This window comes from Semicossyphus pulcher, unplaced genomic scaffold (assembly GCF_022749685.1).
Source record: "Semicossyphus pulcher isolate SPU_LCO1_2020_fin unplaced genomic scaffold, fSemPul1.0.p SCAF_11, whole genome shotgun sequence".
Classification (NCBI taxonomy): Eukaryota; Metazoa; Chordata; class Actinopteri; order Labriformes; family Labridae; genus Semicossyphus; species Semicossyphus pulcher.
Genome location: NW_027211615.1, coordinates 2635001 through 2650000, shown reverse-complemented (window position 1 = coordinate 2650000; position 15000 = coordinate 2635001). Strand labels below are relative to the sequence as shown.

At 46.5% G+C, this 15000-nt stretch overlaps 50 non-coding genes across 50 annotated transcripts in view; all 50 read left to right on the top strand.

Annotated features, from left to right (window-relative positions):
* LOC138586756 (5S ribosomal RNA) overlaps positions 1-12 on the top strand; it is a 119-nt gene extending 107 nt beyond the window's left edge. Inside the window, exon 1 of the ribosomal RNA XR_011306817.1 lies at positions 1-12. This exon is cut by the window's left edge and continues 107 nt beyond it. This is a non-coding gene — a ribosomal RNA (5S ribosomal RNA).
* Positions 13-194: 182 nt separating this feature from the next.
* On the top strand, positions 195-313 carry LOC138586850 (5S ribosomal RNA). Its single transcript, XR_011306908.1, has one exon. It is a non-coding gene; the product is annotated as a 5S ribosomal RNA (ribosomal RNA).
* Positions 314-528: 215 nt separating this feature from the next.
* LOC138586677 (5S ribosomal RNA) lies at positions 529-647 on the top strand. The gene has a single exon (XR_011306741.1). It is a non-coding gene; the product is annotated as a 5S ribosomal RNA (ribosomal RNA).
* A 69-nt stretch (positions 648-716) lies between these two features.
* On the top strand, positions 717-835 carry LOC138587436 (5S ribosomal RNA). Its single transcript, XR_011307438.1, has one exon. It is a non-coding gene; the product is annotated as a 5S ribosomal RNA (ribosomal RNA).
* A 249-nt stretch (positions 836-1084) lies between these two features.
* On the top strand, positions 1085-1203 carry LOC138587435 (5S ribosomal RNA). Its single transcript, XR_011307437.1, has one exon. It is a non-coding gene; the product is annotated as a 5S ribosomal RNA (ribosomal RNA).
* A 182-nt stretch (positions 1204-1385) lies between these two features.
* Positions 1386-1504, top strand: LOC138586849 (5S ribosomal RNA). Its single transcript, XR_011306907.1, has one exon. It is a non-coding gene; the product is annotated as a 5S ribosomal RNA (ribosomal RNA).
* A 182-nt stretch (positions 1505-1686) lies between these two features.
* On the top strand, positions 1687-1805 carry LOC138586619 (5S ribosomal RNA). The gene has a single exon (XR_011306685.1). It is a non-coding gene; the product is annotated as a 5S ribosomal RNA (ribosomal RNA).
* A 215-nt stretch (positions 1806-2020) lies between these two features.
* On the top strand, positions 2021-2138 carry LOC138587302 (5S ribosomal RNA). The gene has a single exon (XR_011307330.1). It is a non-coding gene; the product is annotated as a 5S ribosomal RNA (ribosomal RNA).
* A 182-nt stretch (positions 2139-2320) lies between these two features.
* On the top strand, positions 2321-2439 carry LOC138586706 (5S ribosomal RNA). Its single transcript, XR_011306770.1, has one exon. It is a non-coding gene; the product is annotated as a 5S ribosomal RNA (ribosomal RNA).
* Positions 2440-2621: 182 nt separating this feature from the next.
* Positions 2622-2740, top strand: LOC138587434 (5S ribosomal RNA). The gene has a single exon (XR_011307436.1). It is a non-coding gene; the product is annotated as a 5S ribosomal RNA (ribosomal RNA).
* A 216-nt stretch (positions 2741-2956) lies between these two features.
* Positions 2957-3075, top strand: LOC138586479 (5S ribosomal RNA). The gene has a single exon (XR_011306554.1). It is a non-coding gene; the product is annotated as a 5S ribosomal RNA (ribosomal RNA).
* A 182-nt stretch (positions 3076-3257) lies between these two features.
* Positions 3258-3376, top strand: LOC138587433 (5S ribosomal RNA). The gene has a single exon (XR_011307435.1). It is a non-coding gene; the product is annotated as a 5S ribosomal RNA (ribosomal RNA).
* A 180-nt stretch (positions 3377-3556) lies between these two features.
* Positions 3557-3675, top strand: LOC138587432 (5S ribosomal RNA). The gene has a single exon (XR_011307434.1). It is a non-coding gene; the product is annotated as a 5S ribosomal RNA (ribosomal RNA).
* Positions 3676-3857: 182 nt separating this feature from the next.
* On the top strand, positions 3858-3976 carry LOC138587431 (5S ribosomal RNA). Its single transcript, XR_011307433.1, has one exon. It is a non-coding gene; the product is annotated as a 5S ribosomal RNA (ribosomal RNA).
* A 180-nt stretch (positions 3977-4156) lies between these two features.
* LOC138587429 (5S ribosomal RNA) lies at positions 4157-4275 on the top strand. The gene has a single exon (XR_011307431.1). It is a non-coding gene; the product is annotated as a 5S ribosomal RNA (ribosomal RNA).
* A 182-nt stretch (positions 4276-4457) lies between these two features.
* LOC138587428 (5S ribosomal RNA) lies at positions 4458-4576 on the top strand. The gene has a single exon (XR_011307430.1). It is a non-coding gene; the product is annotated as a 5S ribosomal RNA (ribosomal RNA).
* A 182-nt stretch (positions 4577-4758) lies between these two features.
* On the top strand, positions 4759-4877 carry LOC138587427 (5S ribosomal RNA). Its single transcript, XR_011307429.1, has one exon. It is a non-coding gene; the product is annotated as a 5S ribosomal RNA (ribosomal RNA).
* A 215-nt stretch (positions 4878-5092) lies between these two features.
* LOC138587426 (5S ribosomal RNA) lies at positions 5093-5211 on the top strand. Its single transcript, XR_011307428.1, has one exon. It is a non-coding gene; the product is annotated as a 5S ribosomal RNA (ribosomal RNA).
* A 182-nt stretch (positions 5212-5393) lies between these two features.
* On the top strand, positions 5394-5512 carry LOC138587425 (5S ribosomal RNA). Its single transcript, XR_011307427.1, has one exon. It is a non-coding gene; the product is annotated as a 5S ribosomal RNA (ribosomal RNA).
* A 215-nt stretch (positions 5513-5727) lies between these two features.
* LOC138587423 (5S ribosomal RNA) lies at positions 5728-5846 on the top strand. Its single transcript, XR_011307425.1, has one exon. It is a non-coding gene; the product is annotated as a 5S ribosomal RNA (ribosomal RNA).
* A 182-nt stretch (positions 5847-6028) lies between these two features.
* Positions 6029-6147, top strand: LOC138586618 (5S ribosomal RNA). The gene has a single exon (XR_011306684.1). It is a non-coding gene; the product is annotated as a 5S ribosomal RNA (ribosomal RNA).
* A 182-nt stretch (positions 6148-6329) lies between these two features.
* LOC138587422 (5S ribosomal RNA) lies at positions 6330-6448 on the top strand. The gene has a single exon (XR_011307424.1). It is a non-coding gene; the product is annotated as a 5S ribosomal RNA (ribosomal RNA).
* Positions 6449-6630: 182 nt separating this feature from the next.
* LOC138587085 (5S ribosomal RNA) lies at positions 6631-6749 on the top strand. The gene has a single exon (XR_011307130.1). It is a non-coding gene; the product is annotated as a 5S ribosomal RNA (ribosomal RNA).
* Positions 6750-6931: 182 nt separating this feature from the next.
* Positions 6932-7050, top strand: LOC138586904 (5S ribosomal RNA). The gene has a single exon (XR_011306958.1). It is a non-coding gene; the product is annotated as a 5S ribosomal RNA (ribosomal RNA).
* A 182-nt stretch (positions 7051-7232) lies between these two features.
* Positions 7233-7351, top strand: LOC138587421 (5S ribosomal RNA). The gene has a single exon (XR_011307423.1). It is a non-coding gene; the product is annotated as a 5S ribosomal RNA (ribosomal RNA).
* A 215-nt stretch (positions 7352-7566) lies between these two features.
* Positions 7567-7685, top strand: LOC138586754 (5S ribosomal RNA). The gene has a single exon (XR_011306815.1). It is a non-coding gene; the product is annotated as a 5S ribosomal RNA (ribosomal RNA).
* A 182-nt stretch (positions 7686-7867) lies between these two features.
* On the top strand, positions 7868-7986 carry LOC138586705 (5S ribosomal RNA). The gene has a single exon (XR_011306769.1). It is a non-coding gene; the product is annotated as a 5S ribosomal RNA (ribosomal RNA).
* Positions 7987-8168: 182 nt separating this feature from the next.
* Positions 8169-8287, top strand: LOC138587420 (5S ribosomal RNA). Its single transcript, XR_011307422.1, has one exon. It is a non-coding gene; the product is annotated as a 5S ribosomal RNA (ribosomal RNA).
* Positions 8288-8503: 216 nt separating this feature from the next.
* Positions 8504-8622, top strand: LOC138586373 (5S ribosomal RNA). The gene has a single exon (XR_011306455.1). It is a non-coding gene; the product is annotated as a 5S ribosomal RNA (ribosomal RNA).
* A 182-nt stretch (positions 8623-8804) lies between these two features.
* LOC138587419 (5S ribosomal RNA) lies at positions 8805-8923 on the top strand. Its single transcript, XR_011307421.1, has one exon. It is a non-coding gene; the product is annotated as a 5S ribosomal RNA (ribosomal RNA).
* Positions 8924-9103: 180 nt separating this feature from the next.
* Positions 9104-9222, top strand: LOC138587417 (5S ribosomal RNA). The gene has a single exon (XR_011307419.1). It is a non-coding gene; the product is annotated as a 5S ribosomal RNA (ribosomal RNA).
* A 182-nt stretch (positions 9223-9404) lies between these two features.
* LOC138587416 (5S ribosomal RNA) lies at positions 9405-9523 on the top strand. The gene has a single exon (XR_011307418.1). It is a non-coding gene; the product is annotated as a 5S ribosomal RNA (ribosomal RNA).
* A 180-nt stretch (positions 9524-9703) lies between these two features.
* LOC138587232 (5S ribosomal RNA) lies at positions 9704-9822 on the top strand. The gene has a single exon (XR_011307269.1). It is a non-coding gene; the product is annotated as a 5S ribosomal RNA (ribosomal RNA).
* A 215-nt stretch (positions 9823-10037) lies between these two features.
* On the top strand, positions 10038-10156 carry LOC138587415 (5S ribosomal RNA). Its single transcript, XR_011307417.1, has one exon. It is a non-coding gene; the product is annotated as a 5S ribosomal RNA (ribosomal RNA).
* Positions 10157-10338: 182 nt separating this feature from the next.
* Positions 10339-10457, top strand: LOC138586617 (5S ribosomal RNA). Its single transcript, XR_011306683.1, has one exon. It is a non-coding gene; the product is annotated as a 5S ribosomal RNA (ribosomal RNA).
* Positions 10458-10639: 182 nt separating this feature from the next.
* On the top strand, positions 10640-10758 carry LOC138587414 (5S ribosomal RNA). Its single transcript, XR_011307416.1, has one exon. It is a non-coding gene; the product is annotated as a 5S ribosomal RNA (ribosomal RNA).
* Positions 10759-10940: 182 nt separating this feature from the next.
* On the top strand, positions 10941-11059 carry LOC138586676 (5S ribosomal RNA). Its single transcript, XR_011306740.1, has one exon. It is a non-coding gene; the product is annotated as a 5S ribosomal RNA (ribosomal RNA).
* Positions 11060-11128: 69 nt separating this feature from the next.
* LOC138587413 (5S ribosomal RNA) lies at positions 11129-11247 on the top strand. Its single transcript, XR_011307415.1, has one exon. It is a non-coding gene; the product is annotated as a 5S ribosomal RNA (ribosomal RNA).
* A 215-nt stretch (positions 11248-11462) lies between these two features.
* LOC138586637 (5S ribosomal RNA) lies at positions 11463-11581 on the top strand. Its single transcript, XR_011306702.1, has one exon. It is a non-coding gene; the product is annotated as a 5S ribosomal RNA (ribosomal RNA).
* A 182-nt stretch (positions 11582-11763) lies between these two features.
* LOC138587411 (5S ribosomal RNA) lies at positions 11764-11882 on the top strand. The gene has a single exon (XR_011307414.1). It is a non-coding gene; the product is annotated as a 5S ribosomal RNA (ribosomal RNA).
* A 182-nt stretch (positions 11883-12064) lies between these two features.
* Positions 12065-12183, top strand: LOC138587410 (5S ribosomal RNA). Its single transcript, XR_011307413.1, has one exon. It is a non-coding gene; the product is annotated as a 5S ribosomal RNA (ribosomal RNA).
* A 182-nt stretch (positions 12184-12365) lies between these two features.
* Positions 12366-12484, top strand: LOC138587409 (5S ribosomal RNA). Its single transcript, XR_011307412.1, has one exon. It is a non-coding gene; the product is annotated as a 5S ribosomal RNA (ribosomal RNA).
* A 182-nt stretch (positions 12485-12666) lies between these two features.
* LOC138586675 (5S ribosomal RNA) lies at positions 12667-12785 on the top strand. The gene has a single exon (XR_011306739.1). It is a non-coding gene; the product is annotated as a 5S ribosomal RNA (ribosomal RNA).
* A 69-nt stretch (positions 12786-12854) lies between these two features.
* LOC138587408 (5S ribosomal RNA) lies at positions 12855-12973 on the top strand. Its single transcript, XR_011307411.1, has one exon. It is a non-coding gene; the product is annotated as a 5S ribosomal RNA (ribosomal RNA).
* Positions 12974-13188: 215 nt separating this feature from the next.
* LOC138586636 (5S ribosomal RNA) lies at positions 13189-13307 on the top strand. Its single transcript, XR_011306701.1, has one exon. It is a non-coding gene; the product is annotated as a 5S ribosomal RNA (ribosomal RNA).
* A 182-nt stretch (positions 13308-13489) lies between these two features.
* Positions 13490-13608, top strand: LOC138587407 (5S ribosomal RNA). The gene has a single exon (XR_011307410.1). It is a non-coding gene; the product is annotated as a 5S ribosomal RNA (ribosomal RNA).
* Positions 13609-13790: 182 nt separating this feature from the next.
* On the top strand, positions 13791-13909 carry LOC138587405 (5S ribosomal RNA). The gene has a single exon (XR_011307408.1). It is a non-coding gene; the product is annotated as a 5S ribosomal RNA (ribosomal RNA).
* A 182-nt stretch (positions 13910-14091) lies between these two features.
* On the top strand, positions 14092-14210 carry LOC138587404 (5S ribosomal RNA). Its single transcript, XR_011307407.1, has one exon. It is a non-coding gene; the product is annotated as a 5S ribosomal RNA (ribosomal RNA).
* Positions 14211-14459: 249 nt separating this feature from the next.
* LOC138587403 (5S ribosomal RNA) lies at positions 14460-14578 on the top strand. The gene has a single exon (XR_011307406.1). It is a non-coding gene; the product is annotated as a 5S ribosomal RNA (ribosomal RNA).
* A 182-nt stretch (positions 14579-14760) lies between these two features.
* LOC138586612 (5S ribosomal RNA) lies at positions 14761-14879 on the top strand. The gene has a single exon (XR_011306678.1). It is a non-coding gene; the product is annotated as a 5S ribosomal RNA (ribosomal RNA).
* Positions 14880-15000: the final 121 nt, after the last annotated feature.

The window sequence follows — 15000 nt, the reverse complement described above, 5'->3', positions numbered from 1 at the left end:
GTGCTGTAAGCTTTTTCATTTTTCTGTGATGGACAGGAGAGGTGCTGATGCTGCAGGCCTTGAAAAGGTTTGATCAGACACTCATGTGCAAGAATGCATTGAATTGATCCTAGAGAAAAAACACAGTAACATATGAAGAGATTAAAAAGTGCCCAAATGCATTTTTAAAAGGCCCGATTGAACACACAACTGTCGCTTACAGCCATACCACCCTGAACACGCCCGATCTCGTCCGATCTCGGAAGCTAAGCAGGGTCGGGCCTGGTTAGTACTTGGATGGGAGACCGCCTGGGAATACCAGGTGCTGTACGCTTTTTCATTTTTCTGTGATGGACAGGAGAGGTGCTGATGCTGCAGGCCTTGAAAAAGTTTGATCAGACACTCATGTGCAAGAATGCATTGAATTCATCATAGAAAAAAACCATGACAAAATCTTTGACGAAAACTATAAACAACGTTAAAAATACAGCCACATTCTTGCTGCACCATGCCACGTCTTTAAAAGGCCCGATTGAACACACAACTGTCGCTTACGGCCATACCACCCTGAACACGCCCGATCTCGTCCGATCTCGGAAGCTAAGCAGGGTCGGGCCTGGTTAGTACTTGGATGGGAGACCGCCTGGGAATACCAGGTGCTGTAAGACAGATGCCCCACCACATTCTTGCTGCACCATGCCACGTCTTTAAAAGGCCCGATTGAACACACAACTGTCGCTTACGGCCATACCACCCTGAACACGCCCGATCTCGTCCGATCTCGGAAGCTAAGCAGGGTCGGGCCTGGTTAGTACTTGGATGGGAGACCGCCTGGGAATACCAGGTGCTGTAAGCTTTTTCATTTTTCTGTGATGGACAGAAGAGGTGCTGATGCTGCAGGCCTTGAAAAAGTTTGATCAGACACTCATGTGCAAGAATGCATTGAATTCATCATAGAAAAAAACCATGAAAAAATTTTTGACGAAAACTATAAACAACGTTAAAAATACAGCCAAATTCAAGAATGTGGTGGGGCAGATACCCCATCACATTCTTGCTGCACCATGCCACGTCTTTAAAAGGCCGGATTGAACACACAACTGTTGCTTACGGCCATACCACCCTGAACACGCCCGATCTCGTCCGATCTCGGAAGCTAAGCAGGGTCGGGCCTGGTTAGTACTTGGATGGGAGACCGCCTGGGAATACCAGGTGCTGTAAGCTTTTTCATTTTTCTGTGATGGACAGGAGAGGTGCTGATGCTGCAGGCCTTGAAAAAGTTTGATCAGACACTCATGTGCAAGAATGCATTGAATTCATCCTAGAAAAAAAACACAGTAACATATGAAGAGATTAAAAAGTGCCCAAATGCATTTTTAAAAGGCCCGATTGAACACACAACTGTCGCTTACGGCCATACCACCCTGAACACGCCCGATCTCGTCCGATCTCGGAAGCTAAGCAGGGTCGGGCCTGGTTAGTACTTGGATGGGAGACCGCCTGGGAATACCAGGTGCTATAAGCTTTTTCATTTTTCTGTGATGGACAGGAGAGGAGCTGATGCTGCAGGCCTTGAAAAAGTTTGATCAGACACTCATGTGCAAGAATGCATTGAATTCATCCTAGAAAAAAAACACAGTAACATATCAAGTGATTAAAAAGTGCCCAAATGCATTTTTAAAAGGCCCGATTGAACACACAACTGTCACTTACGGCCATACCACCCTGAACACGCCCGATCTCGTCCGATCTCGGAAGCTAAGCAGGGTCGGGCCTGGTTAGTACTTGGATGGGAGACCGCCTGGGAATACCAGGTGCTGTAAGCTTTTTCATTTTTCTGTGATGGACAGGAGAGGTGCTGATGCTGCAGGCCTTGAAAAAGTTTGATCAGACACTCATGTGCAAGAATGCATTGAATTCATCATAGAAAAAAACCATGACAAAATCTTTGACGAAAACTATAAACAACGTTAAAAATACAGCCACATTCTGGCTGCACCATGCCACGTCTTTAAAAGGCCCGATCGAACACACAACTGTCGCTGACGGCCATACCACCCTGAACACGCCCGATCTCGTCTGATCTCGGAAGCTAAGCAGGGTCGGGCCTGGTTAGTACTTGGATGGGAGACCGCCTGGGATACCAGGTGCTGTAAGCTTTTTCATTTTTCTGTGATGGACAGGAGAGGTGCTGATGCTGCAGGCCTTGAAAAGGTTTGATCAGACACTCATGTGCAAGAATGCATTGAATTGATCCTAGAAAAAAAACACAGTAACATATGAAGAGATTAAAAAGTGCCCAAATGCATTTTTAAAAGGCCCGATTGAACACACAACTGTCGCTTACGGCCATACCACCCTGAACACGCCCGATCTCGTCCGATCTCGAAAGCTAAGCAGGGTCGGGCCTGGTTAGTACTTGGATGGGAGACCGCCTGGGAATACCAGGTGCTGTAAGCTTTTTCATTTTTCTGTGATGGACAGGAGAGGTGCTGATGCTGCAGGCCTTGAAAAAGTTTGATCAGACACTCATGTGCAAGAATGCATTGAATTCATCCTAGAAAAAAAACACAGTAACATATGAAGAGATTAAAAAGTGCCCAAATGCATTTTTAAAAGGCCCGATTGAACACACAACTGTCGCTTACGGCCATACCACCCTGAACACGCCCGATCTCGTCCGATCTCGGAAGCTAAGCAGGGTCGGGCCTGGTTAGTACTTGGATGGGAGACCGCCTGGGAATACCAGGTGCTGTAAGCTCTTTCATTTTTCTGTGATGGACAGGAGAGGTGCTGATGCTGCAGGCCTTGAAAAAGTTTGATCAGACACTCATGTGCAAGAATGCATTGAATTCATCATAGAATAAAACCATGACAAAATCTTTTTACGAAAACTATAAACAACGTTAAAAATACAGCCACATTCTTGCTGCACCATGCCACGTCTTTAAAAGGCCTGATTGAACACACAACTGTCGCTTACGGCCATACCACCCTGAACATGCCCGATCTCGTCCGATCTCGGAAGCTAAGCAGGGTCGGGCCTGGTTAGTACTTGGATGGGAGACCGCCTGGGAATACCAGGTGCTGTAAGCTTTTTCATTTTTCTGTGATGGACAGGAGAGGTGCTGATGCTGCAGGCCTTGAAAAAGTTTGATCAGACACTCATGTGCAAGAATGCATTGAATTCATCCTAGAAAAAAAACACAGTAACATATGAAGAGATTAAAAAGTGCCCAAATGCATTTTTAAAAGGCCCGATTGAACACACAACTGTCGCTTACGGCCATACCACCCTGAACACGCCCGATCTCGTCCGATCTCGGAAGCTAAGCAGGGTCGGGCCTGGTTAGTACTTGGATGGGAGACCGCCTGGGAATACCAGGTGCTGTAAGCTTTTTCATTTTTCTGTGATGGACAGGAGAGGTGCCGATGCTGCAGGCCTTGAAAAAGTTTGATCAGACACTCGTGCAAGAATGCATTGAATTCATCCTAGAAAAAAAACACAGTAACATATGAAGAGATTAAAAAGTGCCCAAATGCATTTTTAAAAGGCCCGATTGAACACACAACTGTCGCTTACGGCCATACCACCCTGAACACGCCCGATCTCGTCCGATCTCGGAAGCTAAGCAGGGTCGGGCCTGGTTAGTACTTGGATGGGAGACCGCCTGGGAATACCAGGTGCTGTAAGCTTTTTCATTTTTCTGTGATGGACAGGAGAGGTGCTGATGCTGCAGGCCTTGAAAAAGTTGGATCAGACACTCATGTGCAAGAATGCATTGAATTCATCCTAGAAAAAAAACACAGTAACATATGAAGAGATTAAAAAGTGCCCAAATGCATTTTTAAAAGGCCCGATTGAACACACAACTGTCGCTTACGGCCATACCACCCTGAACACGCCCGATCTCGTCCGATCTCGGAAGCTAAGCAGGGTCGGGCCTGGTTAGTACTTGGATGGGAGACCGCCTGGGAATACCAGGTGCTGTAAGCTTTTTCATTTTTCTGTGATGGACAGGAGAGGTGCTGATGCTGCAGGCCTTGAAAAAGTTTGATCAGACACTCATGCAAGAATGCATTGAATTCATCCTAGAAAAAAAACACAGTAACATATGAAGAGATTAAAAAGTGCCCAAATGCATTTTTAAAAGGCCCGATTGAACACACAACTGTCGCTTACGGCCATACCACCCTGAACACGCCCGATCTCGTCCGATCTCGGAAGCTAAGCAGGGTCGGGCCTGGTTAGTACTTGGATGGGAGACCGCCTGGGAATACCAGGTGCTGTAAGCTTTTTCATTTTTCTGTGATGGACAGGAGAGGTGCTGATGCTGCAGGCCTTGAAAAAGTTTGATCAGACACTCATGTGCAAGAATGCATTGAATTCATCCTAGAAAAAAAACACAGTAACATATGAAGAGATTAAAAAGTGCCCAAATGCATTTTTAAAAGGCCCGATTGAACACACAACTGTCGCTTACGGCCATACCACCCTGAACACGCCCGATCTCGTCCGATCTCGGAAGCTAAGCAGGGTCGGGCCTGGTTAGTACTTGGATGGGAGACCGCCTGGGAATACCAGGTGCTGTAAGCTTTTTCATTTTTCTGTGATGGACAGGAGAGGTGCTGATGCTGCAGGCCTTGAAAAAGTTGGATCAGACACTCATGTGCAAGAATGCATTGAATTCATCCTAGAAAAAAAACACAGTAACATATGAAGAGATTAAAAAGTGCCCAAATGCATTTTTAAAAGGCCGGATTGAACACACAACTGTCGCTTACGGCCATACCACCCTGAACACGCCCGATCTCGTCCGATCTCGGAAGCTAAGCAGGGTCGGGCCTGGTTAGTACTTGGATGGGAGACCGCCTGGGAATACCAGGTGCTGTAAGCTTTTTCATTTTTCTGTGATGGACAGGAGAGGTACTGATGCTGCAGGCCTTGAAAAAGTTTGATCAGACACTCATGTGCAAGAATGCATTGAATTCATCATAGAAAAAAACCATGACAAAATCTTTGACGAAAACTATAAACAACGTTAAAAATACAGCCACATTCTTGCTGCACCATGCCACGTCTTTAAAAGGCCCGATTGAACACACAACTGTCGCTTACGGCCATACCACCCTGAACACGCCCGATCTCGTCCGATCTCGGAAGCTAAGCAGGGTCGGGCCTGGTTAGTACTTGGATGGGAGACCGCCTGGGAATACCAGGTGCTGTAAGCTTTTTCATTTTTCTGTGATGGACAGGAGAGGTGCTGATGCTGCAGGCCTTGAAAAAGTTTGATCAGACACTCATGTGCAAGAATGCATTGAATTGATCCTAGAAAAAAAACACAGTAACATATGAAGAGATTAAAAAGTGCCCAAATGCATTTTTAAAAGGCCGGATTGAACACACAACTGTCGCTTACGGCCATACCACCCTGAACACGCCCGATCTCGTCCGATCTCGGAAGCTAAGCAGGGTCGGGCCTGGTTAGTACTTGGATGGGAGACCGCCTGGGAATACCAGGTGCTGTAAGCTTTTTCATTTTTCTGTGATGGACAGGAGAGGTACTGATGCTGCAGGCCTTGAAAAAGTTTGATCAGACACTCATGTGCAAGAATGCATTGAATTCATCATAGAAAAAAACCATGACAAAATCTTTGACGAAAACTATAAACAACGTTAAAAATACAGCCACATTCTTGCTGCACCATGCCACGTCTTTAAAAGGCCCGATTGAACACACAACTGTCGCTTACGGCCATACCACCCTGAACACGCCCGATCTCGTCCGATCTCGGAAGCTAAGCAGGGTCGGGCCTGGTTAGTACTTGGATGGGAGACCGCCTGGGAATACCAGGTGCTGTAAGCTTTTTCATTTTTCTGTGATGGACAGGAGAGGTGCTGATGCTGCAGGCCTTGAAAAAGTTTGATCAGACACTCATGTGCAAGAATGTATTGAATTCATCCTAGAAAAAAAACACAGTAACATATGAAGAGATTAAAAAGTGCCCAAATGCATTTTTAAAAGGCCCGATTGAACACACAACTGTCACTTACGGCCATACCACCCTGAACACGCCCGATCTCGTCCGATCTCGGAAGCTAAGCAGGGTCGGGCCTGGTTAGTACTTGGATGGGAGACCGCCTGGGAATACCAGGTGCTGTAAGCTTTTTCATTTTTCTGTGATGGACAGGAGAGGTGCTGATGCTGCAGGCCTTGAAAAAGTTTGATCAGGCACTCATGTGCAAGAATGCATTGAATTCATCCTAGAAAAAAAACACAGTAACATATGAAGAGATTAAAAAGTGCCCAAATGCATTTTTAAAAGGCCCGATTGAACACACAACTGTCGCTTACGGCCATACCACCCTGAACACGCCCGATCTCGTCCGATCTCGGAAGCTAAGCAGGGTCGGGCCTGGTTAGTACTTGGATGGGAGACCGCCTGGGAATACCAGGTGCTGTAAGCTTTTTCATTTTTCTGTGATGGACAGGAGAGATGCTGATGCTGCAGGCCTTGAAAAAGTTGGATCAGACACTCATGTGCAAGAATGCATTGAATTCATCCTAGAAAAAAAACACAGTAACATATGAAGAGATTAAAGAGTGCCCAAATGCATTTTTAAAAGGCCCGATTGAACACACAACTGTCGCTTACGGCCATACCACCCTGAACACGCCCAATCTCGTCCGATCTCGGAAGCTAAGCAGGGTCGGGCCTGGTTAGTACTTGGATGGGAGACCGCCTGGGAATACCAGGTGCTGTAAGCTTTTTCATTTTTCTGTGATGGACAGGAGAGGTGCTGATGCTGCAGGCCTTGAAAAAGTTTGATCAGACACTCATGTGCAAGAATGCATTGAATTCATCCTAGAAAAAAAACACAGTAAAATATGAAGAGATTAAAAAGTGCCCAAATGCATTTTTAAAAGGCCCAATTGAACACACAACTGTTGCTTACGGCCATACCACCCTGAACACGCCAGATCTCGTCCGATCTCGGAAGCTAAGCAGGGTCGGGCCTGGTTAGTACTTGGATGGGAGACCGCCTGGGAATACCAGGTGCTGTAAGCTTTTTCATTTTTCTGTGATGGACAGGAGAGGTGCTGATGCTGCAGGCCTTGAAAAAGTTTGATCAGACACTCATGTGCAAGAATGCATTGAATTCATCCTAGAAAAAAAACACAGTAACATATGAAGAGATTAAAAAGTGCCCAAATGCATTTTTAAAAGGCCCGATTGAACACACAACTGTCGCTTACGGCCATACCACCCTGAACACGCCCGATCTCGTCCGATCTCGGAAGCTAAGCAGGGTCGGGCCTGGTTAGTACTTGGATGGGAGACCGCCTGGGAATACCAGGTGCTGTAAGCTTTTTCATTTTTCTGTGATGGACAGGAGAGGTGCTGATGCTGCAGGCCTTGAAAAAGTTTGATCAGACACTCATGTGCAAGAATGCATTGAATTCATCATAGAAAAAAACCATGACAAAATCTTTGACGAAAACTATAAACAACGTTAAAAATACAGCCACATTCTTGCTGCACCATGCCACGTCTTTAAAGGGCCCGATCGAACACACAACTGTCGCTGACGGCCATACCACCCTGAACACGCCCGATCTCGTCCGATCTCGGAAGCTAAGCAGGGTCGGGCCTGGTTAGTACTTGGATGGGAGACCGCCTGGGAATACCAGGTGCTGTAAGCTTTTTCATTTTTCTGTGATGGACAGGAGAGGTGCTGATGCTGCAGGCCTTGAAAAGGTTTGATCAGACACTCATGTGCAAGAATGCATTGAATTGATCCTAGAAAAAAAACACAGTAACATATGAAGAGATTAAAAAGTGCCCAAATGCATTTTTAAAAGGCCCGATTGAACACACAACTGTCGCTTACGGCCATACCACCCTGAACACGCCCGATCTCGTCCGATCTCGAAAGCTAAGCAGGGTCGGGCCTGGTTAGTACTTGGATGGGAGACCGCCTGGGAATACCAGGTGCTGTAAGCTTTTTCATTTTTCTGTGATGGACAGGAGAGGTGCTGATGCTGCAGGCCTTGAAAAAGTTGGATCAGACACTCATGTGCAAGAATGCATTGAATTCATCCTAGAAAAAAAACACAGTAACATATGAAGAGATTAAAAAGTGCCCAAATGCATTTTTAAAAGGCCCGATTGAACACACACCTGTCGCTTACGGCCATACCACCCTGAACACGCCCGATCTCGTCCGATCTCGGAAGCTAAGCAGGGTCGGGCCTGGTTAGTACTTGGATGGGAGACCGCCTGGGAATACCAGGTGCTGTAAGCTCTTTCATTTTTCTGTGATGGACAGGAGAGGTGCTGATGCTGCAGGCCTTGAAAAAGTTTGATCAGACACTCATGTGCAAGAATGCATTGAATTCATCATAGAATAAAACCATGACAAAATCTTTTTACGAAAACTATAAACAACGTTAAAAATACAGCCACATTCTTGCTGCACCATGCCACGTCTTTAAAAGGCCTGATTGAACACACAACTGTCGCTTACGGCCATACCACCCTGAACACACCTGATCTCGTCCGATCTCGGAAGCTAAGCAGGGTCGGGCCTGGTTAGTACTTGGATGGGAGACCGCCTGGGAATACCAGGTGCTGTAAGCTTTTTCATTTTTCTGTGATGGACAGGAGAGGTGCTGGTGCTGCAGGCCTTGAAAAAGTTTGATCAGACACTCATGTGCAAGAATGCATTGAATTCATCCTAGAAAAAAAACACAGTAACATATGAAGAGATTAAAAAGTGCCCAAATGCATTTTTAAAAGGCCCGATTGAACACACAACTGTCGCTTACGGCCATACCACCCTGAACACGCCCGATCTCGTCCGATCTCGGAAGCTAAGCAGGGTCGGGCCTGGTTAGTACTTGGATGGGAGACCGCCTGGGAATACCAGGTGCTGTAAGCTTTTTCATTTTTCTGTGATGGACAGGAGAGGTGCTGATGCTGCAGGCCTTGAAAAAGTTTGATCAGACACTCGTGCAAGAATGCATTGAATTCATCCTAGAAAAAAAACACAGTAACATATGAAGAGATTAAAAAGTGCCCAAATGCATTTTTAAAAGGCCCGATTGAACACACAACTGTCGCTTACGGCCATACCACCCTGAACACGCCCGATCTCGTCCGATCTCGGAAGCTAAGCAGGGTCGGGCCTGGTTAGTACTTGGATGGGAGACCGCCTGGGAATACCAGGTGCTGTAAGCTTTTTCATTTTTCTGTGATGGACAGGAGAGGTGCTGATGCTGCAGGCCTTGAAAAAGTTTGATCAGACACTCATGTGCAAGAATGCATTGAATTCATCCTAGAAAAAAAACACAGTAACATATGAAGATATTAAAAAGTGCCCAAATGCATTTTTAAAAGGCCCGATTGAACACACAACTGTCGCTTACGGCCATACCACCCTGAACACGCCCGATCTCGTCCGATCTCGGAAGCTAAGCAGGGTCGGGCCTGGTTAGTACTTGGATGGGAGACCGCCTGGGAATACCAGGTGCTGTAAGCTTTTTCATTTTTCTGTGATGGACAGGAGAGGTGCTGATGCTGCAGGCCTTGAAAAAGTTTGATCAGACACTCATGCAAGAATGCATTGAATTCATCCTAGAAAAAAAACACAGTAACATATGAAGAGATTAAAAAGTGCCCAAATGCATTTTTAAAAGGCCCGATTGAACACACAATTGTCGCTTACGGCCATACCACCCTGAACACGCCCGATCTCGTCCGATCTCGGAAGCTAAGCAGGGTCGGGCCTAGTTAGTACTTGGATGGGAGACCGCCTGGGAATACCAGGTGCTGTACGCTTTTTCATTTTTCTGTGATGGACAGGAGAGGTGCTGATGCTGCAGGCCTTGAAAAAGTTTGATCAGACACTCATGTGCAAGAATGCATTGAATTCATCATAGAAAAAAACCATGACAAAATCTTTGACGAAAACTATAAACAACGTTAAAAATACAGCCACATTCTTGCTGCACCATGCCACGTCTTTAAAAGGCCCGATTGAACACACAACTGTCGCTTACGGCCATACCACCCTGAACACGCCCGATCTCGTCCGATCTCGGAAGCTAAGCAGGGTCGGGCCTGGTTAGTACTTGGATGGGAGACCGCCTGGGAATACCAGGTGCTGTAAGCTTTTTCATTTTTCTGTGATGGACAGGAGAGGTGCTGATGCTGCAGGCCTTGAAAAAGTTTGATCAGACACTCATGTGCAAGAATGCATTGAATTCATCCTAGAAAAAAAACACAGTAACATATGAAGAGATTAAAAAGTGCCCAAATGCATTTTTAAAAGGCCCGATTGAACACACAACTGTCACTTACGGCCATACCACCCTGAACACGCCCGATCTCGTCCGATCTCGGAAGCTAAGCAGGGTCGGGCCTGGTTAGTACTTGGATGGGAGACCGCCTGGGAATACCAGGTGCTGTAAGCTTTTTCATTTTTCTGTGATGGACAGGAGAGGTGCTGATGCTGCAGGCCTTGAAAAAGTTGGATCAGACACTCATGTGCAAGAATGCATTGAATTCATCCTAGAAAAAAAACACAGTAACATATGAAGAGATTAAAAAGTGCCCAAATGCATTTTTAAAAGGCCCGATTGAACACACAACTGTCGCTTACGGCCATACCACCCTGAACACGCCCGATCTCGTCCGATCTCGGAAGCTAAGCAGGGTCGGGCCTGGTTAGTACTTGGATGGGAGACCGCCTGGGAATACCAGGTGCTGTAAGCTTTTTCATTTTTCTGTGATGAACAGGAGAGGTGCTGATGCTGCAGGCCTTGAAAAAGTTTGATCAGACACTCATGTGCAAGAATGCATTGAATTCATCCTAGAAAAAAAACACAGTAACATATGAAGAGATTAAAAAGTGCCCAAATGCATTTTTAAAAGGCCCGATTGAACACACAACTGTCGCTTACGGCCATACCACCCTGAACACGCCCGATCTCGTCCGATCTCGGAAGCTAAGCAGGGTCGGGCCTGGTTAGTACTTGGATGGGAGACCGCCTGGGAATACCAGGTGCTGTAAGACAGATGCCCCACCACATTCTTGCTGCACCATGCCACGTCTTTAAAAGGCCCGATCGAACACACAACTTTCGCTTACGGCCATACCACCCTGAACACGCCCGATCTCGTCCGATCTCGGAAGCTAAGCAGGGTCGGGCCTGGTTAGTACTTGGATGGGAGACCGCCTGGGAATACCAGGTGCTGTAAGCTTTTTCATTTTTCTGTGATGGACAGGAGAGGTGCTGATGCTGCAGGCCTTGAAAAAGTTTGATCAGACACTCATGTGCAAGAATGCATTGAATTCGTCCTAGAAAAAAACCATGACAAAATCTTTGACGAAAACTATAAACAACGTTAAAAATACAGCCACATTCTTGCTGCACCATGCCACGTCTTTAAAAGGCCCGATTGAACACACAACTGTCGCTTACGGCCATACCACCCTGAACACGCCCGATTTCGTCCGATCTCGGAAGCTAAGCAGGGTCGGGCCTGGTTAGTACTTGGATGGGAGACCGCCTGGGAATACCAGGTGCTGTAAGCTTTTTCATTTTTCTGTGATGGACAGGAGAGGTGCTGATGCTGCAGGCCTTGAAAAAGTTTGATCAGACACTCATGTGCAAGAATGCATTGAATTCATCCTAGAAAAAAAACACAGTAACATATGAAGAGATTAAAAAGTGCCCAAATGCATTTTTAAAAGGCCCGATTGAACACACAACTGTCGCTTACGGCCATACCACCCTGAACACGCCCGATCTCGTCCGATCTCGGAAGCTAAGCAGGGTCGGGCCTGGTTAGTACTTGGATGGGAGACCGCCTGGGAATACCAGGTGCTGTAAGCTTTTTCATTTTTCTGTGATGGACAGGAGAGGTGCTGATGCTGCAGGCCTTGAAAAAGTTGGATCAGACACTCATGTGCAAGAATGCATTGAATTCATCCTAGAAAAAAAACTCAGTAACATATGAAGAGATTAAAAAGTGCCCAAATGCATTTTTAAAAGGCCCGATTGAACACACAACTGTCGCTTACGGCCATACCACCCTGAACACGCCCGATCTCGTCCGATCTCGGAAGCTAAGCAGGGTCGGGCCTGGTTAGTACTTGGATGGGAGACCGCCTGGGAATACCAGGTGCTGTAAGCTCTTTCATTTTTCTGTGATGGACAGGAGAGGTGCTGATGCTGCAGGCCTTGAAAAAGTTTGATCAGACACTCATGTGCAAGAATGCATTGAATTCATCTTAGAAAAAAAACACAGTAACATATGAAGAGATTAAAAAGTGCCCAAATGCATTTTTAAAAGGCCCGATTGAACACACAACTGTCGCTTACGGCCATACCACCCTGAACACGCCCGATCTCGTCCGATCTCGGAAGCTAAGCAGGGTCGGGCCTGGTTAGTACTTGGATGGGAGACCGCCTGGGAATACCAGGTGCTGTAAGCTTTTTCATTTTTCTGTGATGGACAGGAGAGGTGCTGATGCTGCAGGCCTTGAAAAAGTTTGATCAGACACTCATGTGCAAGAATGCATTGAATTCATCCTAGAAAAAAAACACAGTAACATATGAAGAGATTAAAAAGTGCCCAAATGCATTTTTAAAAGGCCCGATTGAACACACAACTGTCGCTTACGGCCATACCACCCTGAACACGCCCGATCTCGTCCGATCTCGGAAGCTAAGCAGGGTCGGGCCTGGTTAGTACTTGGATGGGAGACCGCCTGGGAATACCAGGTGCTGTAAGACAGATGCCCCACCACATTCTTGCTGCACCATGCCACGTCTTTAAAAGGCCCGATCGAACACACAACTTTCGCTTACGGCCATACCACCCTGAACACGCCCGATCTCGTCCGATCTCGGAAGCTAAGCAGGGTCGGGCCTGGTTAGTACTTGGATGGGAGACCGCCTGGGAATACCAGGTGCTGTAAGCTTTTTCATTTTTCTGTGATGGACAGGAGAGGTGCTGATGCTGCAGGCCTTGAAAAAGTTTGATCAGACACTCATGTGCAAGAATGCATTGAATTCGTCCTAGAAAAAAACCATGACAAAATCTTTGACGAAAACTATAAACAACGTTAAAAATACAGCCACATTCTTGCTGCACCATGCCACGTCTTTAAAAGGCCCGATTGAACACACAACTGTCGCTTACGGCCATACCACCCTGAACACGCCCGATTTCGTCCGATCTCGGAAGCTAAGCAGGGTCGGGCCTGGTTAGTACTTGGATGGGAGACCGCCTGGGAATACCAGGTGCTGTAAGCTTTTTCATTTTTCTGTGATGGACAGGAGAGGTGCTGATGCTGCAGGCCTTGAAAAAGTTTGATCAGACACTCATGTGCAAGAATGCATTGAATTCATCCTAGAAAAAAAACACAGTAACATATGAAGAGATTAAAAAGTGCCCAAATGCATTTTTAAAAGGCCCGATTGAACACACAACTGTCGCTTACGGCCATACCACCCTGAACACGCCCGATCTCGTCCGATCTCGGAAGCTAAGCAGGGTCGGGCCTGGTTAGTACTTGGATGGGAGACCGCCTGGGAATACCAGGTGCTGTAAGCTTTTTCATTTTTCTGTGATGGACAGGAGAGGTGCTGATGCTGCAGGCCTTGAAAAAGTTGGATCAGACACTCATGTGCAAGAATGCATTGAATTCATCCTAGAAAAAAAACTCAGTAACATATGAAGAGATTAAAAAGTGCCCAAATGCATTTTTAAAAGGCCCGATTGAACACACAACTGTCGCTTACGGCCATACCACCCTGAACACGCCCGATCTCGTCCGATCTCGGAAGCTAAGCAGGGTCGGGCCTGGTTAGTACTTGGATGGGAGACCGCCTGGGAATACCAGGTGCTGTAAGCTCTTTCATTTTTCTGTGATGGACAGGAGAGGTGCTGATGCTGCAGGCCTTGAAAAAGTTTGATCAGACACTCATGTGCAAGAATGCATTGAATTCATCTTAGAAAAAAAACACAGTAACATATGAAGAGATTAAAAAGTGCCCAAATGCATTTTTAAAAGGCCCGATTGAACACACAACTGTCGCTTACGGCCATACCACCCTGAACACGCCCGATCTCGTCCGATCTCGGAAGCTAAGCAGGGTCGGGCCTGGTTAGTACTTGGATGGGAGACCGCCTGGGAATACCAGGTGCTGTAAGCTTTTTCATTTTTCTGTGATGGACAGGAGAGGTGCTGATGCTGCAGGCCTTGAAAAAGTTTGATCAGACACTCATGTGCAAGAATGCATTGAATTCATCCTAGAAAAAAACCATGACAAAATCTTTGACGAAAACAATAAACAACGTTAAAAATACAGCCAAATTCAAGAATGTGGTGGGGCAGATGCCCCACCGCATTCTTGCTGCACCATGCCACGTCTTTAAAAGGCCCGATTGAACACACAACTGTCGCTTACGGCCATACCACCCTGAACACGCCCGATCTCGTCCGATCTCGGAAGCTAAGCAGGGTCGGGCCTGGTTAGTACTTGGATGGGAGACCGCCTGGGAATACCAGGTGCTGTAAGCTTTTTCATTTTTCTGTGATGGACAGGAGAGGTGCTGATGCTGCAGGCCTTGAAAAAGTTGGATCAGACACTCATGTGCAAGAATGCATTGAATTCATCCTAGAAAAAAAACACAGTAACATATGAAGAGATTAAAAAGTGCCCAAATGCATTTTTAAAAGGCCCGATTGAACGCACAACTGTCGCTTACGGCCATACCACCCTGAACACGCCCGATCTCGTCCGATCTCGGAAGCTAAGCAGGGTCGGGCCTGGTTAGTACTTGGATGGGAGACCGCCTGGGAATAACAGGTGCTGTAAGCTTTTTCATTTTTCTGTGATGGACAGGAGAGGTGCTGATGCTGCAGGCCTTGAAAAAGTTTGATCAGAGACTCATGTGCAAGAATGCATTGAATTCATCCTAGAAAAAAAACACAGTAACATA